This window comes from Galeopterus variegatus, unplaced genomic scaffold (assembly GCF_000696425.1).
Source record: "Galeopterus variegatus unplaced genomic scaffold, G_variegatus-3.0.2 Scaffold2276, whole genome shotgun sequence".
Lineage (NCBI taxonomy): Eukaryota > Metazoa > Chordata > Mammalia > Dermoptera > Cynocephalidae > Galeopterus > Galeopterus variegatus.
This window is the reverse complement of record NW_007728387.1, coordinates 263,614-275,841: the sequence shown is the minus strand read 5'-3', so window position 1 is coordinate 275,841 and position 12,228 is coordinate 263,614. Positions and strand designations below refer to the sequence as shown.

The 12,228-nt window shown below is 36.4% G+C and overlaps 1 pseudogene; it reads left to right on the top strand.

The window, feature by feature from the left end:
• The first annotated feature begins 8,517 nt into the window (after positions 1-8,517).
• Positions 8,518-9,184, top strand: LOC103597313 (annotated as a pseudogene).
• Positions 9,185-12,228: the final 3,044 nt, after the last annotated feature.

Here is a 12,228-nt window from a genome sequence, read left to right as displayed (position 1 = left end):
AGGCATCTAAAACAAGCCCACCAGCAGTCAATGGGGAAAACCTGAAAGCTTTTCCCTTAAGAACAGGAAGAAGACAAGGATGCCCACTCACACCCTCCTATTTAACATAGTATTGGAAGTACTAGCCAGAGCAACCAGGCAACAGATAGAAATAAAGGGAATCCAGATTGGAAAGGATGAAGTCAAACTGTCCCTCCTCTCAGATGACATGATCTTATTCACAAAAAACCTAAAGACTCTACCAAAAATTCTTAGAGCTGATTAACAATTTCAATAATGTTGCAGGATACAAAATCAACACCCCAAAATCAATAGTGTTCTTATGCTCCAGTAAGGAACTAGCAGAAAAAGAAATAAAGAAAGCAAGGCCATTTACAATAGTCACCAAAAAAGTAAAATACCTAGGAATCAATTTAACTAAGGAGGGGAAAGATTTCTACAATGAGAACTACAAAACACTACTGAGAGATAATAAAGAGGACACAAAAGATGGAAAGATATACCATGCTCTTGGAAGGGAAGAATTAACATTGTGAAAATGTCTCCTCTTCCAAAAGCAATCTACAAATTCAATGCAAACTCCACAAAATACCAATGACATTCTTCAAAGAAATAGAAAATGCAATCCTGACATTCATATGAAACTACAAAATACCCCACATAGCCAAAGCAATCCTGAGAAAAAAAAAAAAAAAAAAGACAGTAAAGCTAGAGGTATAACACTACCTGGCTTCAAATTGTATTATAAATCTCTTGTAACCAAATCATGGTACTGGCATAAAAACAGACACTTGTAACAATGAAACAGAATTGAAAACCCAGGAATCAATCCAGATACTTACACCCAACTGATTTTTGACAAAGGCAACAAAAACAAACATTGGGGAAAACAGCCTTTTCAATATATGGTGCTGGGAAAATTGGACTTCTATATGCCAAAGAATAAAATTGTACCTGTACCTCTCACTGTATACCAAAATCAACTCAAAATGAAATAAAGACTTAAATGTAAGACCACAAAACATAAAATTAATTAAAGAAAGCATAGGGGAAACACTCCAGGAAGTAGGACCAGGCAAAGACTATTTGAATAAGACACCAAAAGCATAAGCAAGAAAAGAAAAAATAAACAAATGGGACTATATCAAACTAAAAAGCTTCTGCACAGCAAAGGAAGTAATTAACAGAGAGAAAACACAACATACTGATTGGGAGAAAATATCTGCAAACTACATAACTGACAAGCATTAATATCCAGAATATATAAACAACTCAAACAACTATACAGTAAAAAACAAAAACAAATAATCCAATTAAAAATGAAGAAACACAAATGGCCTACTGGTACACGAAAAAATGCTCAATATCACTAGTCATCAGAGAAATCCAAATCAAAACCACAGTGAGATATCATCTCACCCAAGTTACTAAAATGACCAAGAATAACAAATGCCAGTGAGGATGCAGGGGAAAGGGGAACTCTTATACACCATTGGTAGGACTGTAAATTAGTACTGCCATTATGGAAGACAGTATGGAGATTCCTCAAATAACTACAGATAGAACTACCATATGATCCAGCAATCCCTTTCTGGGCATATATCCAAAGGAATGGAACTCATCATGTTGAAGGGATACCTGCACTCCCATGTTCACTGCAGCTCTATTTACAATAGCCAACATATGGAACCAACCTAACTGTCCATCGGCAGAAGACTGGATTAGGAGAATGTGGTACATATACACAATGGAATACTAGTCAGCCATAAAAAAAGAATGAAATTCTGCCATTTGCAGAAAAATGGATGAGACTGGAGAAAATTATGCTAAGTGAAATAAGCCAGACAAGGAAAGAAAAATACCACATGTTCTGTCATACCTGGGTACTAAGATAGAAGGAAGGAAGGAAGGGAGGAAAGAAAGAAAGACAGACCAAAACAATACATTGAAGAAAAGAACAAACCTAGGGATATTAGAGATGGGGGGAGGCAGGATGGGGGTTTGGGGAGGGATAGGTTGGTTAAAGGCATAAAGAAAAATCACAATTTGTAATAATGAATATGCTTATAATAAATAATAAAAATTTTAAAAAAATAAAAGTTAAAATAAGAAAAATGGTAATATTTAAACATTTTTTAAAAAAATCAATACCCCAAAATCAGTGGCATTTTTATACTCCAATAATGAACTAACAGAAAAAACAATCATAAAGCAAGCCTGGATGTTCATGAAGTGACTGGCCGCTCAGGGCAAATTCCTCAGTGGCATGGCACCAAGCTAGCAGCACGTCTCCTCAGTCACCAGGAAATATGATTTTGCAGAGGAGGAGGAGATACAGTCCTTTGGTTACAACTGGTTTGATTCCATTTCTTTGAGAACAGAAAAGTGACCTCTTTTGTATACCTGGATACCAATTCTTTTTATTATTTGTGAATATGCTGAATGACAATATTCCTTCAATCAAAATAACTTTATAAGACACTATAGAATTTATTCCTCTATACACTAGAATAAAAAGCATTGCTTTATTTTCATGAGATTTAACTACAGTATAGTAAATTTAAAAATCTTTTGAGAGGTCTGGAATCAAGATGGCATAATAGACAGTCCCCAGCATCACCCATTCCCACAAATCAACCAACATACAACTATTAAAAAGCACTGACAACCAAGCTGGGGTTGCTAGAGCTCAGGGAGAGAAGAGGAGAGACCTACGGAGTTCATGAAAGCAGGAGAAACCATGATGAAAGAAAGAAAGGATCACTGCCACCATTTCAAATCCAGGCAGCATTAAGGCTGGAGCTGGTGAGCACAAGGAGCAAGAGCTGACAAAAGCCACAGCTGTGCCCTTTGTATGAAGTTGCTTGGAGTCAGCAACAGAGAAGGCCAGCAAGACCACTAACAGGGTTCCCGCAGACCCACATAGGAGTGAAGAGCCACAGACATCTGAAAGAAGGAGCCACTCTGAGGCCAGTGAGCCATAGCAAGGGACTAGCACATGGCCCATCCCATGGGAAGCATTTGGAATACGGGTAGTGGAGGAGACAGACTCACCAGGGGAACATTGATCCATAGCATGGACAGCTGATCTGCTCCCCAGTCAGCACAATACCTCTCAGTGGATACTGGTCAGGAATATAGAACTGCAGGGGGTGCAATTTGCTGGAAAGTCTCAGGCCCAGAGCAGAGGTTCCATACAACCCAGGTGTGTTGGAACTCACAGGACCCAGAAGTGATTGCAAGGTCAATAAATAAAACCTGAGCTACACCAAAAAGCCTTCCTCAGGGAATCAGCAGCAAAGTAACAATTTAGCTCAACTATAAGGCTCAAGTACAGAACCCCATAGAAAGTTCCCCCATTTTAGAAGTAAGCAAAGTACAACAAATTAGTTACTTTGCAGAGTTTAAGTGGTAGGAACAGCAAATAATGCAACACAGAACTGAAAGAAAAGAAAAAATACTCACAGATCAGAGACAAAATTTGATATTAACTAGTAAAGGTCTCATATCACCAAAAATCATCTATAAATCCTAGAAGGACCAGAAGCCCCCTGGGCTCCCAAACCAGGGAGGGGGAAGGGCCATGGGACTCAGCTATGACCTGTGACATCTGCATCCATCACAGTGATGAACAGCAGCAGCCCCATGAAGCACTCTGGGTTCCCAAGCTTGGGCAGTGGAGGACTGAGGGCCTCAGTCACAGCCCCTTGACATTCACAACCAGCCCAGTGATGACCACTGAGCCACCACAGGAAGTGCCCCAGGCTCTCGAGATGGGGCAGTGGGGGGCCAAGGGCCTTGGCCACACCCCTTGACACATGCAACCAGCCCCATGATGACCACTGAGCTGCCACAGGCAATGCCCTAGGCTCCCAAGCTGGGGTGGTGATAGTCTGAGGGCCTCAGCCATGCATCCCCAGTACCTACAACCAAACCCAGTGATGACCATCAAGCAGCTGCAGGAAACACCCTGGGTTCCTGAGCCAGGGCTGTGGCAGACCAAGGGCCTAGGCCAACCCCCCCAACATCTGCAACCAGCCCTGTGATGACCACCAATCCACCATCAAAAACCCACTGGGCTCCCAAGCCAAGGTGGTGTGGGGCTGAGGACTTCAGCCACACACCCCTGACATCTTCATCCAGCCTATCAATGACTAAGCCAATGCTGGAAGGTCCCTGTTCTCCCCTGAAAGAATGAGTGGGGTACCACAGGCCTCATCCATGCCCCCTCCTTCCTTCTTCTCCCACCCTAGTTCCTACCCCTTACTCCCCTTCCCTCCCCCTGAACTGTTTCCTCAACAACACCTTAGAATGTAAAAAAGTAATAATATTAATAAATAAATGAACTTAAAAAAAGAAAGAAAGCCTATTTACAATAGTAACCAAAAAATAAATACATAACTAATAATAAATTTAACCAAGGAGGGTAAAGATCTCTACAACAATAACTACAAATCACAGCAGAAAAAAATTAAAGAAGACACAAAACAATGAAAAGACATTCAACACTCTTGGATTGGAAAAAATTAACAGTTTGAAAATGTACATACTACCCAAAGTAATCTACAGGTTTAATTCAATCCCCATCAAAATACCAATGACATTCTTCACAGAAATATTTAAAACATTCCTAACGTTAATATGGAACATCAAAAGTCTCTAAATTCCCAAAGCAATCCTGAGAATCAAAAATAAAGCCTGAGGCATAACACTACCTGACTTCTAATTATACTACAAAGGCACAGTAACCATAACAGCAAGGGACTGGCATAAGAGACACTCAGTCCAATGGAACAGAGTAGAACTCAGAAAACAACCCACAGACTTACAACCAAATGATCTCTGACAAGGGCAGCAAGTACATACATTGGGGAAAAGACCGCCTCTTCAGTAAATGGTGTTGGGAAAACTGGACATCCATATGCAGATGAATGAAACTAGACCTGTACCTCTTGCCATATACCAAATTCAACTGAAAATGGATTAAAAATGTAAATATAAGACTAGAAAACTATAAAACTCCTAAAAGAAAATATATGGAAAACACATCAGGTAGTAGGACTAGGAAAAGTTTTTTATGAATAAGACCCCCAAAGCACAAGTAACAAAAGGAAAAAAAAGCAAATGTGATTATGTCAAACTAAAAAGCTTCTGCACAGCAAAAGAAACAATAGACTAAAAAGACAACCTAAAGAATGGGGGAAAATGTTTGCAAAGTATACATCTGACAAGGGATTAATATCCAGAATATACAAGAAACTCAAACAACTTAACTGTAAAAAGCAAGTAACCCAACTAAAAAATGGGCAAAAGAGCTAAATAGGCATTTTTCAAAGGAAGATAAGTGAATGGCCATCCATCAATGGATGACTGGATAAGGGAAATGTTGTATATATACACAATGGAATACTATTTACTCTGCCATAAAAAAGAATGAAATTCTGCCATTTGCTGCAACATGGACGAACTTAGGGAAAATAATATTAAGTGAAATAATCCATGCACAGAAAGAGAAATACCACATGTCCTCACTCATAAGAGGAAGTTAAAAAAATTAACAAATAAGTAAAAGAAGAAAGAGAGATACAGCAATCAATAATTTGTTGAACTTTCAAAAGGAGAGAATAGAATTGAGGCCAGCTGATTTGGAAAAGGGGGAAGATGAGGGGAGATTATCAACAAATTGGTAAAAGGCTACAGAAAATGACTACATTGGGTAAAGTTGAATATACTAATTATCCTAATCTGAGCATCAAATGTTGCATACAGGTATTGATATTGAACACTGTATCCCACAGATATGTACAATTAATTGTTTCAATAAAAGAAAGAAATAGAAATAACTGTATTAAAATGTATGACACAATTAAATTTGTTTTTAAATAAAAATCCATATTCATGTGTTCAAAGTACCTTTATTTGTAAATAAGAAATAATGGGGGTAATGAAATAAGCTTTCCCCTCAATATTATACCAATAATATCTACTAAACTATGGAAAAAAGAGAGGAATTAGCAAAACAAAGCAGAGTGTAAAAAAAATTGTACATGCAAAAATGGTTAAACTGATAAATTTGAAAGCAAGTTTTTAAACTAAATTAGTAAATTAAGTAAATACTTGTTTATCTTTTTTGACTTAAGAACAATAGACTTTTACTGCTGTGATTATTATCTCAGTAGATTCTCAAAAGGCAATCAGTAAAATTAAAGAGGTGAAATTTTATCCCTAGACAACTCAAAATAATTAACTGCAATACAATTACAAAGATTTAGAGTTCAGTTAGGAGGAAAGTCACCAAGTAGATACATGAAAACATAATAGTTGCATTAGTTCAAATGGAAATCATTTTAAGAAAAAGAAAACTGGAATGCAAAAATTTCATTCTAATATAAAAATCCAAACTTTAGTTACTGAAACTAATTTTGACAATATACATGAAGAACTAAATAAAGAACATTATAAAACTCTGAGTGTAATAACATTAAATTTGCCTAAATGGAGAAACATAACATTCTTACAAATAGAAAAACTCAAAATTCTAAATATCACCATTATTCTTAAATTAATTTACAATTAAGAAATCTCAATCAAAAGCTTGTAATATTTTCTTTCTTCAAGTTTAAATTCATTCTGTTATTAAGAGTACACACACGCACACACACACACACACACACACTCATACAAATAGCCTGGTAAATCTGAAGAAGAGTAATTAAGTAGGTCTTATCTTACCAATATTGAAATAAAAGGTAAGGCTGCTTTAGTTAAAACACGGTTTTAGTACAAGAGTAGCTGGATCATGTAATGGAACAGAACAGAACATTGAGAAAACTGACATGAGAAAATTCAATGGAAAAACAAAATCAATTTATACCCTTACTTCTTTCCTAACATGAAAATAAATGCCAAATATATACTACCAAAAATAAAATTAGAGAAATACTAGCTCTTACAATACTAAGATGGGGATCTTTTTAAAGTATAACATGAAAGCCGGAATACATTAAGGAAAATGTTATGGATTTAAATATATTAATATATTGAAAATATTATTAATTTTGATAATGCAACAAAGAACACAAGTAGGAAAGCAAACTGCAAATTGGAGAAAAGCATTTACAACATTTTGATAAGAAGTTAGCATCTCAAACTACAAAAAATACTTATAAATCAGTAAGAAAAAGACAGATATTTCAATAGAAAAAATGGCAAAAACCAAGAATCTGAACCAACCTACATGTCCACTGATGGATGACGGTATTAGGAAAATGTGGTATATATACACAATGAAATATACTCTGCTGTAAAAAAGAATGAAATTCTGCCATTTGCAGCAACATGGATGACCTTAAGGAAAATTATGTCAAGTGAAATAAGCCAGGCACAGAAAGAAAAATACCACACGTCCTCACTCATAAGTGGGAGCTAAAAAAAATTAACAAATAAAAGAACGAAAGAAAGATACAACAATCACAATAATTTGTTGAACTTCCAAACGGAGAGAACAGAAGAACTGAGGCCACCAGAGGTGGGAAAGGGGTAGGGAAAGGAGGGGTTATCAAGAAATTGGCTAAGGGCCACAAAAAATGATTCATTGTGTAATGTTGAATACACTAATTATCCTGATGTGAACATCACAAATATGTGTCAACACAGGTATTGACACTGAATGCTTCATCCCACAGATTTGTTCAATTATATTTCAATAAAAAAATGGCAAAAAGACAAAAATAAATAATACCGAAGGAAGATATGTGAAAAAGATACATTTTTAGTAAGCATGTAAATGCCAACAAAAAAGGTGAAATGCCATTTTTTACTATTTTGTTTAGCAAACATTAAAATATTTATTTATAAAAATACTTATAAATGTTGGAGAAAGAAAAGCCCAGGACCAGATGGCTTCACTGCTGAATTCTACCACAAATATTTAAAGAGAAATTAGTACCAATTCCTTCCAAACTATTCCAAAAAATTGAAACAGAGGCCATTTTTCCAAACTCATTCTATGAGGCCAGTATCACCCTAATACCAAAATCAGACAAAGATACAAGAAAAAAAGAAAACTACAGCTAATATCCTTTTGAACATATATGCAAAAATTCTCAACAAAATACTAGCAAACAGAATTAAGCAATACATCAAACATATTTATACACCATGATCAAGTGGGATTCATCCTATGGATGCAAAGATGGTCAAACATATGCAAATCAATAAATGTGATATACCACTTCCACCAAATCAAGAGCAAAAACCTACATATTTTAAAAATCAAAAGCATATTTTACTCTTGACATGCCTGAAAAAAATACTCATTCTCACAGTGCTTTATATGTTTTAGGAGGAAAAAATAGAAATAGAGTATTCTACTTCTGGCAATAACAGGTTAGGTGATGTTCACTTATTAAGTATACCTACAAAAGGTCTTCTAAAACTAAATAAATTATTCCAGTGGAGAAGCTAAGGCCAATGTCAAATCTGAAATATTTCATGTAATACAAAACTGTTTCAGCAATGCAGAAAATCAAGTGCATTGTTGTGGGAGAGGGTGCTACTGGTAAAACATGTCTCCTGACATGCTACACAACAAATTTCCATTTGAATATGTACCGACTGTTTTTGACAACTATGCAGTCACAGTTATGATTGGTAGGGAGCCATATACTCTTGAACTTTTTCATACTGCAGGGCAAAAGGATTAAGACATATTACAACCACTGAGTTGTTCGCAAATAGGTGTATTTCTAGTCTATGATTTAGTGGTTCTATGTTTTCATTTGAAAATGTGAAAGAAAAGTGGATGCCTGAGATAACTTACCACTGTCCAAAGATCCCTTTCTTGCCTGCCAGGACCCAAATTAATCTCAGAGATGACCCCTCTACTATCGAGAAGCTTTTCAAGAACAACCAGAAGCCTATCACTCCAGAGACTGATGAAAAGCTGGCTCACAACCTGAAGGCTGTCAAGTATGTGGAGCATTCTACACTCATGCAGAAAGGCCTAAAGAATGTATTTGACAAAGCAATATTGGTTGTCTTGGAATCTCCAGAACCAAAGAAGAGCTGCAGGTGTGCACTGCTGCAAACATCTCTCCAGAGCTTTTTCTGCACAGGTGGTGTTGGCATCCAGTATCTAAACATTGCTTTTAGTATGATGACTACACCACCTTGTTGTATTTGATGAAACTACTGAATCTGTCTTGCACCTCCTCTTTTCCAGAATGTACTACATATGGGACTATGACTTACAAGGCAATTTGTTAAATATTTGCTGATATTTGGGGTGGCTAATTTCTAACTTCTTCCACTGATAAGTGAACAAAAGCATTGCACCTTTTGAAATATGCCAAATGGATTGAGTTTGTAATAAATAAAAATTTCCCTGTCAAAAACAAACAAACAAAATAAATAAATCTTAAAAGCATGATGGAACTACTAAGAAGGAATTTCCAAAATAGAAGCTAGGATATATGTGGGGACCTGATAAACTACTTGCGTATTAGTACATTTTCTGTTGCTTATAACAGCATACTCAAATCTGGGTAATTTATAAGAAAATGAAACTACTTTCTCACAGTTTTGGAGGCTGGGGAGTCCATGGTCCAGGGGTTGCATTTGGTGAGGGCCTTTTTCTTGGTGAGGATGTTTTGAAGAGTCCCAACGAGGCACAGGGTATCACAAGGCAATGGTGGAGCGTGCATGTTTATGTGCTCACTTGCTCTCCTTAAAGGCCAGCAGTGCCCCTCCCCTGATAACCTAATCATCCATTAGCCCACTAACCCATTAATGTACTAATCCATTCCTGAAAGCATAGCCCTCACAATCCAAATGCCCACCTGTCAACACTGCCATATTGGGGATCAAGCTTCCACATGAGCTTTGGAGGGGACGAACATTCAGACCACTGAAACCCCCCCCCCCCATCTTACACTGGGACCCAGTATAAGGGATCAGACGGGGTGTAAACTGGAAATAACCTCGATGTTCATGGACTTGCAGTCTAGCTTCATCATTGATTTCAAGGACTTTTAAGCCCCCAGTTTAGATGACCTAATCTGGTATTATGTCCAGGTGTCAGGCAGAAACAAATGATAATCTTCCCGAAACCCCCCCCCCCCCATCTTACACTGGGACCCAGTATAAGGGATCAGACGGGGTGTAAACTGGAAATAACCTCGATGTTCATGGACTTGCAGTCTAGCTTCATCATTGATTTCAAGGACTTTTAAGCCCCCAGTTTAGATGACCTAATCTGGTATTATGTCCAGGTGTCAGGCAGAAACAAATGATAATCTTCTCTGAAAGAAAACACCAATCATCTAGTTTTTAAATTATTCCTACGGAAATTTTCCAAATAAGGTATCTAACACTCAGTCAAAGACAGCTAGGTACAGACAGAAAAAAAATTTCATGAGCAATGACCAAAAGAAACACATAACAACAAAAGTATAACCAAGAAGACTTCAGATATTAGAAATCTCATAGACTGTTAAAAAAAATCCTATACTTAACAAGATTCAAATACATTTAATTTATTCTTGAGAAATTCAACAAGAAACCAAAACATATAAAGAGAGATAAAAAGGTAGAAATAAAAATGTAAAGCCTTAAAAATATAATAATCTAATTAATACTGTGTATTGTACAATAGGTCATCGAGAATGCAGTAAATAAACAATAAGAATCAATAGACTGAGTAAAGAAGGTCCACCCCCATTGATATAGGCCTGCATTATTCTATCTGTTGAGGACCCAGATCAAAAAAAAAAAAAAATCTAGAAAAAGTTGACTGAGTGTTACACCATCAGCTACCCTGCTTCTCAGGCTTTCAAACACAGAGTTAATTATACCGTTGTCTTTCCTGGTTCTCCAGCTTGCAAATGGCATATCATGGGACTTCTTGACCTCTATTATCACATTTATTATTTATCCTATAATAAATTCCCTCTTATGCAGCTCTATATGTTCTAATGGTTTTGTTTCTCTGGAGAACCCTAAGACATTAATCTACATAAAATAAACCAAACACAGAAAGATAAATACTGCCTGATCTCATTTGTATGTGGAATCTAAACAAATAAAACTCACAGAAGCAGAGAGTAGAATGGTGGTTGCGAGGGGCTAGGAGTGGAAGTGGTAGTGGTGGGGTAACGGGGAAATGTTGCTCAAGGAGTACACAGTTTCAGTAAGACAAGATAAATAAGTTCTAGAGATCTATTGTACAGCATAGTGACTAAAGTAATAATAATATATTGTATACAAAAAAACTGCTGAGAGTAGATCTTAAATGTTCTTACCATAAAAAATGGGTAATTATGTGAATTATTTGATATGTTAATTAGGTTAATTTTGATAATTATTTCACAATAATACATACATTAAAACATAATTTTGTACTCTGTAAATATATCCAATTTTTATTTATCAATTATACCTCCATAAAGGTGGAAATTAAAAGGAAAAAAAAAAAAGAAATGGCAAAACAAACAAAAAGGACCAAAGGTCGTAACAGACACCCCACTAAAGAAAATATACAAACTGTGTGTCGTGCAATGGATTAATGTCCAGAATATAGAAGGAACTCAAACAACTTCACTGTAAAAACATAAATAATTCAATTAAAAAATGGGCAGAGGAGCTGAATAGACATTTTTTGAAGGAAGACATACAAATGGCCAACTGACACAAGAAAAAATGCTCAACATCATGAAACATCTGGAAAATGCAAATCAAAACCACATTGAGATATCATCTCACCCCAGTTAGACTAGCTATTAGCAAAAAGAGAGAAAATAACAAATGCTGGTGAAGATGTGGAGAAAGGGGACCTTTTCTACACTTTTGATGGGACTGTAAACTAATACAGCCATTATGGAAAACAGTATGGAGGTTTCCCAAACAACTATAGATAGAATTGCCATACGATCCAGCCATCCCACTACTGGGTATGTACCCAAAGGAATGGGAATCATCACGTTGAAGGGATACCTGCACTCCCAAGTTTATCACAGCTCTATTTACAATATCCAAGAATTGGAACCAACCTAAATTTCTACTGATGGATGACAGGATAAGGAAAATGTAGTATATATACACAGTGGAATACTACTCAGTCATAAAAAAGAATGAAATCCTGTCATTCGCAGCAACATGGATGAGCTTGGAGAAAATTATGTTAAGTGAAATAAGCCAGGCACAGAAAGAGAAGTATCACATGCCTTCAAA